At 40.0% G+C, this 10,241-nt stretch overlaps 1 protein-coding gene across 2 annotated transcripts in view; it reads left to right on the top strand.

Moving 5' to 3' along the window:
* Window positions 1-2,923: 2,923 nt before the first annotated feature.
* Window positions 2,924-10,241, top strand: part of gdpd4a (glycerophosphodiester phosphodiesterase domain containing 4a) — a 40,998-nt gene continuing 33,680 nt past the window's right edge. The window contains exon 1 of one of the 2 annotated variants that reach the window (XM_084351158.1): window positions 2,924-3,130. The gene's annotated coding sequence lies outside the window, so the exon portion shown is untranslated. The remainder of the gene's footprint in view (window positions 3,131-10,241) is intronic. The other variant, XM_084351157.1, reaches the window with a different exon arrangement.

Raw genomic sequence — 10,241 nt, 5'->3', positions numbered from 1 at the left:
AAAAGCAAATAGTGCAATCACACAGCACACGTCTGCAAAATGTTCAGTGCCAGCATTTTTCAGTTGGACGTTTGCCATCACAGTACGGTTCAGGTATGGTTATTTTTAGGCAGCAGAACAATGTGGTTCAGGCTCTGGAACAATCACAAACTGACTTCTAGTATTTGAAGGCAAACACTTCATACAGACATGGTGAGTTTCACTTGTTCACTTGTTTGCTCTATATTGGAACTAAATATTTCCATTTAATTTGCTGCATATAGTGCACATCTGAAAAGAAAACAACTTTCTATTAATCTTTGCTTGAAACAGTGAGAGTTAAATTGACCCTTTCCGATATTTGATACAGTTAAATATATTTGATATTTAATTTAATCTGACAGTTTGTTTAAAAGAAAAAAACATCCAGTGTTCTGTTTGTTTTTCTACAATGAAGCAGCTGAGTTTAATGTTGCAGTATCAATAGCCAGGAGGAATAATGACCCAAGCTACTAGCGTATGACTGGAATAGTGTTTACAAAAACCACCATTTTTTGTGTAAACTTGCGAGCCACAGGCTTCACTTACGTCCCTGCGTTTAGATATGCTGTTTCATACCAGTTAATGCGCAGTCGTCTGCATTTAAATTATTTAAATAGCTCATTATTCAGTTTTGTTTTAAAGTTTCTCCATCCACTCGTGGAGAATATTTCCTCCAGAAAAATACTAAAAATCTCTCCACAGCTGAGTTAATGTCTGTGCTCTGGGTGTTTGTTTGGATGTGCGTGCCCTCTCAAACAAAGCTTAGCGTTACAGATAAGTTGAGTTTGTTAGAGTGATTGAAATGTGGATCAGGCCTGGATGTGGTTATGTAATAACAACTGTAGCCTGACATTTAAGTGTGTTTTGAACTGTCTTCTGCTCTGTTGTCAGCAGATTTACCACTGTTCTGCCTGCTGTAATGGATTCACTTCCACTCTCCACTGATGTAAACACGCGCTGATTCACCAGCACCCACCAACAGACCCTTTTAATGGCGTTTACTCATTCATTACGCACAACTTTGTTGGTCGTACTGTGATTAAATCCTGTTTTGATGCCGTGTCGTGTATAGAAAGGGGAGTTAAATTTGTCTTCAAAGACAAACAGATTTTGATTTTGGAAAAAGAAAAAGAAAATTTAATTTTAAAAGTTTGTAGGCAAGCACTGCAATAAAACAACTGTATATTTCAGTATATTGGGTGAAACTGACATTCTGGGGACATTTCCTCCAAATGCTGCTCAAGAGAATTTACAAAGAAGCAGTAATGGGACATTATGAACTTACTGAGAAACCAGCATGTGAAGATGACTGTTTGTAAGATTTGTAAAAAAAATAATGAAGGTTAACAATAAAGGGATGACCATCTGAATCTACAGTGTCTTATGTTATAACTGAGAAAAGGGCGGGTAAGCTTTCTTCATCCTGCTCCTGTTTTGTTTATTATGAACATGTGAAAGTATTGTGGGTAAAAGTGTATTGTTTGTCTTGTACTTTTTTTTTTTTTTTTTTTTTAGAAAATTATACACTGAAAATAGCAAAATAAACCATATATGAAATAAATCTTGGCTACTAAACTCACCATACTTGCACGATGCACTGTGATATTAAGAATTATTAAATACACAAAGAACAAAACTTGCAGATCAGTGTTTCAGGAACATGTCAGCATAACCCTTTGTATATTTGGTGATTTCTTGTAGTCATACTGTCAGAAGCTTATCCAACACAAACCATATGCATATATTATTATATTTTCTGTTAAACATGAACTTTTCACTGGTTATGAAACAGTCTCAATTTAATATCGATGCCTTTACATGACCTAGAAGCAAATGAGAGCATCAGTGAGGAGATTGGCTTTTCCTACGGTATAGAGATATTATAGTCGTTCTTAATGTCTGTCACGGGGTCAGAGTTTCGACCTATCCTGTTAAAATTAAAACAGTTTTTTTAAGGTTTAGTGCTGAGGATGAATTGTTGAGTCTGAGGACAGAAGCTGCTCTGTAGACTGGAGGTATGTCACTAAAACAAAGTTGACTTCCACCATCATATTACAGTTATTGATCTAACATAGCCACATATAGATACCTCATCGTCATGCAAACTGAAAACAGCTGCGTCTAAAAGCAGATGTTTTGCCCCGCTTTTAAAACAGATCAGATCTATAGCCAGATCAAGATGTTAAGGGTGTGCGTACCGCTTTTGTCCACAGGGGGCGCCAGAATAAACAGAAATGAAAGCCATTGTGGCGGCTTTAAGCACAAGATATTTTACAGATTTAAATTGTGTTGAATTAAGAAGACAATGCATTATTATTATTGTTTTCAAAATAAATAAAAATGTTACTGTACAGTGGGACATTTGACTAGTTTTCCTTGACAGAGCGTTTCTGAATATTTATTATAAATACAATGAAGGATAAGCAAAAGACAAGTGCATGAATATTTTAAGATTTTCTACACATCGTTGTTGACCATATTCCTGATGACTGAATGTCTGATTTGTTTGTCCATTTAGTCCTCCAAAGTAATATATCACCTCAGTTTTGAACTGTGTGCAAGCTGGGTTTCTTTATTGACCATCTGCATTCATGAATACAGACTGTAAAATGAATAGAATACAAATATGCTATAAATATAGTATATCTTAGTCCCCGTCAGCGTATCCGATAGGCTCCATGTTCTAGCAATCCAATAAATAAATTAAAATATATTAAAATCAAAATAAATAAATAAAAGTCTCTGCCATATTTTCTGTATAATGTTGTTGTCAGTCTCTGTTGGGTCATTTGATTGTAATTGAGAAAGAGGGAGTGTGCGCTGTGGTGACGTAAGCAACAGGTTGGTCGGAGAGCCCCTCGCGGCTGCCTCGTGCCTGCAGTCCCCCCTCCTCACACATCCTCACCCAGCCGGAGCGCGTGCTGGTACTGTACATCCCCGTGTCCTCACACACACGCACACACACACACACACACACGGAGCTCGAGAGGCTGCACCGCCGCACGAGACTGCTGCAGCGTAGGGCTCGTGCTCCTCAGCCTATCATCGCCCACAGAGCTGAAGAGGAGACAGAGTTAACGGACGGCCGAGCAGCGAACACGTCTCAGAGGTAAGAACACGTCCATCTGTGTCCTGCAGGATGATCCTTCATCGTTTCCTGTCAACACTTGCACGAGCTTTGCATGTGAAGTGAAACCTGATCATCAGTTTGTGTTGAGTGGAGAACTAAAATACTGTTTAATGGGAAATTCAGTCTTTGTATCAGTGTCGTTGACAGCAGGGACGTCTCAGCAGTCCAGCCTGTGTTTGTTAAGTCTCCAGCCAGCTGAGCGATATGCTTGAGGACAACACACATTTGTCTTCCTCTCTCTTGTAAACCAGCATTTAAAGACATTTCTTGTACATTTGGTCGCTTAATTGAAATATTGTCATCATCAGAGGTTGTCAGTATCTCGTTAGAGCTCGATAAGACTTAACGCTAACGTGTTTTTACTCAAACTACTGAGAAGCAAGTTGATGTTAGGCTGCACATGACAGTAAAACGTGATTCAATTGAAGGAAGATGGATTGATAGACAGAGTTTAATCCTCTTTGTGTTTTTTTAGTTATATTCTTTTATATTTCCTTCATTTGGAGTAAAATTATAGTTACTGTCAGTATGAAAGGAGCACTCAGATCTTCTCTGTTTTAACAAACTCTCTTATACAAACTGAGCTTAAAGGACAACACATTTTCATATTGCTTTACTTTGTTTATATGTGGCGGACCCTGCCACCTTTCTAGCTCCAAACAGTGTGTGACCTTATTTTCTTTGAGTACAGTTTGTTTATTCACTTATGGAAAAAATACATATTTTTGAGTATTATTACCTCATTATTATTGTAAATATTAAAATTCTGAGTTTGAATTTCCCCTTTGATAAACATTTTATTATTATCAGGGCTGCAGTCACCAAACATGTTTTTCTTTTTCGGTGAGCGGTCTGTCTGTTTTACTATGACTGCTCATCGCGAGTCTTTCTCCTACGACAGACGCTGCAGTAGTGTCTAATGTTGTCTCGTATTGTGAATGATACCGTCAGTGTTCAGCTCACACAGCATTTCTTGTGCAGATGCTTGATGTGGGGACATGTAGTGATTGATTGTGTTCCTGCGGTTGTTTGCTTTAACCACCGACTGAACGGTGAATCACGTTTCTATCCGGCTGCCTCACTGTGATCCCATCGGTCAATACAAATCAAAACACTACACACTGACAGGATCGCTGTCTAGGTTCAAGTCACGTGGCTGAACATCAGATTCACATTTATGCATTTATCACCCTGCCAAGGTCAGTTCATAGACCTACAGCTCTGTAAAGAACAATGGATGTTAATGAGGTGGGACGAGATATGCTCTTGTTTTTATCATCACCATGTGGAGTGGAAGTCAAAATCTCAAAGCCACCTTTTACATCCAGACAGACTCCCACAGTTATACCGCAGACACGACAGTTTGTTTACCTACAGTCATTTAATCGTGTTGACAAAAAGCAAAGTCATCAGACATCATCACTTTCTTAGCTTGGCTTGGCTGCTTGAATTGACACCGCTACAGAAAAAGTGTAGAAGTGGAAATGAATTTTAAAGAAGTGATCAGAAAGGTAACGTATTGACAGACACGACAGTCTGTGGACTTTGTGTTGAATATACTCAGGTAAAGCTGGGCAATATATTGATATTGTATCATTGTCACGATATGAGACTATTTACCTTCTTAGATTTTAGATATCGTTATGTTTTGATGGCAGAACCGTTGTCTTTTCCCGCTTTAAAGCCTACAAAGCCCAAAGAACGACAGTGACATGCTAATCAGAATCAGCATGTCACTCGTCATTGTATGATCTCAATGCTGTTGTCTGCCTAAGCTACCAATGGACAAACGAGTCACACCTAAAAAAAAGTGAATAGGCGCAGAGAGGATACCTAAACCACAGATTCAGATGTCTGAAGTATTTCTGAAATGATTAATCTTGGATTTGCAGCCTAGTCTGGCTCGTGATCCTCTTAAATCCCCAAATTCTTACTGTTTTAAAGGGTCTTTATTGTTTGTTTGTTGTTGTCATATTTACGTCCCTGAGCCACATAGTTCAGGTTTTACTTGTCAGCTGACAATGTGAAATGATGAGCATCGTCACTGGCATTGTGTGTTTAGAGGTTGCCTAAAAAATCAGCTGCAGTTGGGTTTTATAGAAACACACGCACCGAGCAGCACCGATCAGACGCACACACCTGGAGCAGACAACATGTAAACACTCACACAGCAGAGGAGCAGAGAGCGTCGTGGTGCAACAGCTCCCGTAAAGCTCTGCACATTAAATCTCTTCTCATCTGGTCAGAGAGAAAGTAGTGTTCACTTTCTGCTGAGCCTCTCTGTGCTTCTGTATGACGTCAGTGCTGCTCCATCATTTAAGGGTACAGCACAGTCCAGATGTAGACAGAGGTGTCACCCTCACAGTCAGAAACAGAAGCAGAAATGTAGATTAAACAAGTTAAACCATCGTTTATATATGTGATAATACAGTATCTGTCATTCGTACCATCATCTGACATTCTTCTAGAAGTCTGTCGTCTTTTTGTTTTTCCCTGTAACAGTCTTGGGATTATTTTCATGTTGCCGTCACCGAGCTGCACCTGTTTGAATAGGTGACTCCTCTGCTGATGAATCATCATCTAGACAATCATCAGTGCTAGATGACGATTAGCCATTTAATTGATTAGTTGATAAAAAGAAAATAAGCTTGTCAAACTATTTTGATAAGTTGTTAATCGTTTCAGTCTTTTTTCAAGCAAAAGTATCAAACACCTTCTTTGTCTTTTATGATGGTGAATAAGGAGCCCATATGTTTTGGACTTGGCCATAAAAGCAATGTGAAGACATCACTTTAGGGTCCGGGAAATGTAATGAACATTTGTCCAGAATACTGGATAATGAAAATAATTCTTAGTTGCAGTCCTAAAATGTACCCAATACTTCTCAACATGTCAGGGGAATCTAATTGACCTCCTTCCAGGTCAAACCAACCTGGCCCTTTAGCTACAGCCATGTCTACATACGTATGTGTTTTATTTAATGTGTGACTCGTTTCTCCCAGAGAACAAATTGGTAAGAAATCAAAGTAAACAAATCTTAATACGGCACTAATTATAGGCAGATTTTGAGTCATACAGTTGGAATTAGTCCTCAGAATCTGAATTCCAGTGTGCGTGTGCATGTTTTTATAAGGTGCTTACTAAGCCTTATTTAAATTTTTCTGCACAAGTTAATTAAATTGGCTTTATTACCGTGAATGAATATTCCCACAGGCTGACAGAGATCCCAGTCTGGCAGTAAAAAGCAATTAAATTGTCCTCTGATGTGGGTTATTTCCTTTGCACTGAGGCTGTGATGATGACAACATGTAACGAGCAGTTTAATGAATAAATCAATATGTTGGTGAGCTTGTCATTAATCTGCCACGACTCATTAACATCAGTGCTGATACATGCTTCTTCATAACGTGTGTGTGGTCTCTGCAGATCCCTGAAGAAGACAAGTGGTTTGTTACTGAGAAATTCTGACTTGACTGTGAAAAGAAAAGTATTCAGGATTTTGAGTGAGTTTTGTTTTTAGTTGGGTTTCAGAGGCTTAGTGCTGAATCACATTAGCACATGACAGTCTGTCATTAATGCTCTTTGGGTGGATATTGAGAAGTGGATGCCAAGCAGTAACAGTCGCCAATCTGTAGTATCTCTAAATATGGCTAGATCCAACAAGAAATCTCGATTGAGGATGTTTATGTAGAAGTAACCTTTTCTCTGATAACACAGTCATGCATTGAGTTCAGGTTGTTGTTGGTTACTTTAATGTCCAACAATGTGTTTCCTGGTGGTAATTTGCAACTCACTTTCCAAACAGAACATAAAAACAGGAGATCATATCTGTCAGTGTCATGGCCACTTACAGGAAACTAAACTTTGTGGTTGTTAGTGAGGAAAGACTATGGCTGGGGTCTGAGTTGGTCTTTGCCTTCAAAGTCAGACATGCTTCTTGTCCACGTTTACCTCCCTACTTTGGCTCTGGACATAAATCTTTTCTAGTAATAAGACATTTACTGGGTTGTGCAGGCTTGAGTCCTATTCACCAGGCGACATAAACTGCTTTTCCACCAAAAAGAGTGGGTCTACATGGGTTTTTAAACTTTTTTGTCTTCAAAACACCACTGAGCAGCTTTCATAGGAATGAACGGGGCTCCACCTCCAACACTGTGTCCAGTAATAAAAGGTCCTTAATAGACCGCATCCCAAGTTCCTTCCTTATCTACACGCCACCACCGGATGTTAATATCTCGCCATCGATTCGCGCGGCAGAATTTAGCGTGTGTACTCGAGCCGAGCCGAGCCGAGCTGATAAAATCCCGGGTCTTCTGCAGAGTCAATTGACCAGTTGAACTGGGAGTGTACACATTCCCATTGCACACGAAAGCCTGATCTTAGCTGGTTTAAGAGGGATTTTTGAGCAGTTACCCCTCCACGTCTGTGTTTTGTGTCACTATGTTGTACACAAAGAATGAACACATGCTGGGCAGTTGTTGGTGTTGATGTGCTCTTGTTGTTGTTGTTTGCCATGGTGTGATGTGTTTGGACAGCGAGTTAACAGCAAAGAGCTGATTGGTCTGGACACAGAGGGCAGCTTTGTCTCATGTGTACTGTCTCCCTGCTCTCTGTCCCTCTTTCTATATCTTTTGCCTCCCCATCGTCTGCACATTCAGTATGTCTTCTTCTGCGATGTTGTGTGATTTGCTGCGTCACATTTTACACTGAAAGACAGATGAACTTCCAACACACACACACTCTGAGACACACTTTGCACTGTACAGGCAGCCTCCAGCATTGTCCATTCAGTATTCAGCTCCGTGGTTGCTTTTTTTCGTCGCCCTCTCCCTGTCTGGGACCAATCACATTCAGCTCCAGGACCTGCTGCTGGGCTGCATGACGGGACCACAGTCACTCATTGTTTTATTTACGTCTACAGTCACTTGTGTCATTCCCATGCAGAGCAAAAAACCTGACGAGCTCTCATACATCTAATACCCGCACCCAAGGGAATCATTAAAGTTTAATCTAATCTTGTGCATAATCACATCCTGAAACCACAGTCGTGCAGCTCCACAGGAGCAGCAGGGATTAAGTGCCTGCTGTAAAGGGCACTCCACAAGCTATCTGGGGATTCAAACCAGTGTCCTGGCTGTAACAAGCTGCTCCTGTCACTGCTGGAAGAAAACCCGACTGCAGACCAAACACAAGTCGTGAAAGTGCCACAGCAAACTGACAGAAAACGTTTTTTTTCTCTAAGTTAATCCTGTTTTCTCGATTTACTTTTTGTTGTTTCCACATTGTTGTTAGTCCTCTTCTTCTTCCGCTGACACGACTGCAGTGGGAGTGAGCCTGAGATAAACACATTAGATATGGGTATTGTCATAGCATTACTCACATGCAAACAAACAGGCACATAAACACACATTGCCACTGTCAGTCACAGTAATTTATTCCACATGGGCCAATTAAATTAAATAGACAGCTCTCTTTCCATCACACACACACGTGCACATTTCTGCTCTCATGTATTTCAGCTCTGTCGGTTCAGTTTTGCATTTGTGTCAGTTTAAAACACCTTAAATATTGTTGTTAAACCTGATCATGTTTTTTTTTAATTACTTAATATCCGTTACATTAACTGTGGCTGGAGAGAACTGGCTTATTGTTCTTCTGTCCTGGTTGACACTGGTAGTTCGAAACAGAGTCAGCATGTTTGTATTTTCACAGCATTGCACCTCACCAGCTGGTGTGAACAGGAATCTGGTAATTCATATTGTTTGAGTTGTTTGTTCAGATATAAATGTGTGTGAGGGTGTCTCATGCTTGTTTTATGAGCTTGTACAATGTAGGACTTCATTTTTGTGGCCACTATCTGGATCCTTCTGGAAAATAATGGATTCCTTTTTTATTTGATGAGCATCCAAAATGGTCTCCCACAAATATATACACTCACTTTTTGTGGTAGGTTGTATTGTTTTTATAGTGTTCAGTTTCCATTGACATTGTTGAAAATGTGTAATTTTGAAATCATAATATGTTTATTTGTGAGATTATAGTTAAGGCATCATAGAAATTGGCTTTTTGTGCGATTTTTAACACCACAGTCATAAATACAAAACCCAGGTCTGTAACAATTTGTCTGACGTAATGTAGGTGCTAACTACAAACAAAACTCATTACATCATAACAATGTTGTGTGTGAAAACTTGTATGTTGAAGTAAACATGTATGTAACGCTGTGATCCTACCCTCTTACGGAAACAAGTAACGGTGTGGCACAACAATTGTAATAGATTGTACAGGTGTACCTAACAAAGTGGCCACTGAGTGTATACACCTGTATGCAGTGGCAGTCCTGTGCTACAGTACAACACCTTATCTGGGCACTGAGTGGAAATGACTGAGGTGTAGCCCCTCTTCTTTCCTTTACGTTTTCGCAAATCTGCACCAGAAACTGTCATCCTGGATTAACTGCTTATTGTTCCCGTTTGCATTGTTACCATGGATACACAACTACAATCTCTAGATGACTTAAGTACTGGAGAAAACACTTAACTTGATTATGATTATGATTAAGAGGGATTTGTTACAAGGAGCACCTTTTTTCTACTACTGGTTTCAGAAGAAGACTGTTACGGTTGTCTGGTTCTGCATCAGCCTCTTGTCTTCCTGGATGCTGTAACGATCCATGTGAATAGGTGCAATATTTGTACTCAGTCCTGTTGGGTCATTATTTAATTCCTGTCAGATGTAATGGAGCCGAGCAGAAAGTGAAATATGACAGATTGCTAACCCGCTCTCTACCAGCTGCCTTAGTCTCCCACATCACCCAGGGATGAAGATGTAAGACAGCTCTTCTACAGCTCCTCTGATGTTTTGATGGCTAAAGGTGTATCCAGACCCATAACAGCAGAGCTGCTAGGTGTGGCAGCGTTGCCACAGGAAGCCCAGGCTGCAGGTTCAAGTTTTTGTTTATAAAAGTGATTGGTTGTGGTAGTCCATGTGGTTAGTCCAGTCTGCTGTTGGTGCATTGCGGTTTTTGAACTGCTAAGTGGGCTGTTTGACGTCAGAAAGCTGCTTCTAGTGTTAAAACATAAACTGGCTC

The sequence above is a fragment of the Pagrus pagrus genome (genome assembly GCF_965226575.1).
Source record: "Pagrus pagrus genome assembly, chromosome: 4".
NCBI lineage: Eukaryota > Metazoa > Chordata > Actinopteri > Spariformes > Sparidae > Pagrus > Pagrus pagrus.
The sequence above is the reverse complement of the archived record's forward strand: the minus strand, read 5'-3'. Positions and strand labels throughout refer to the sequence as shown.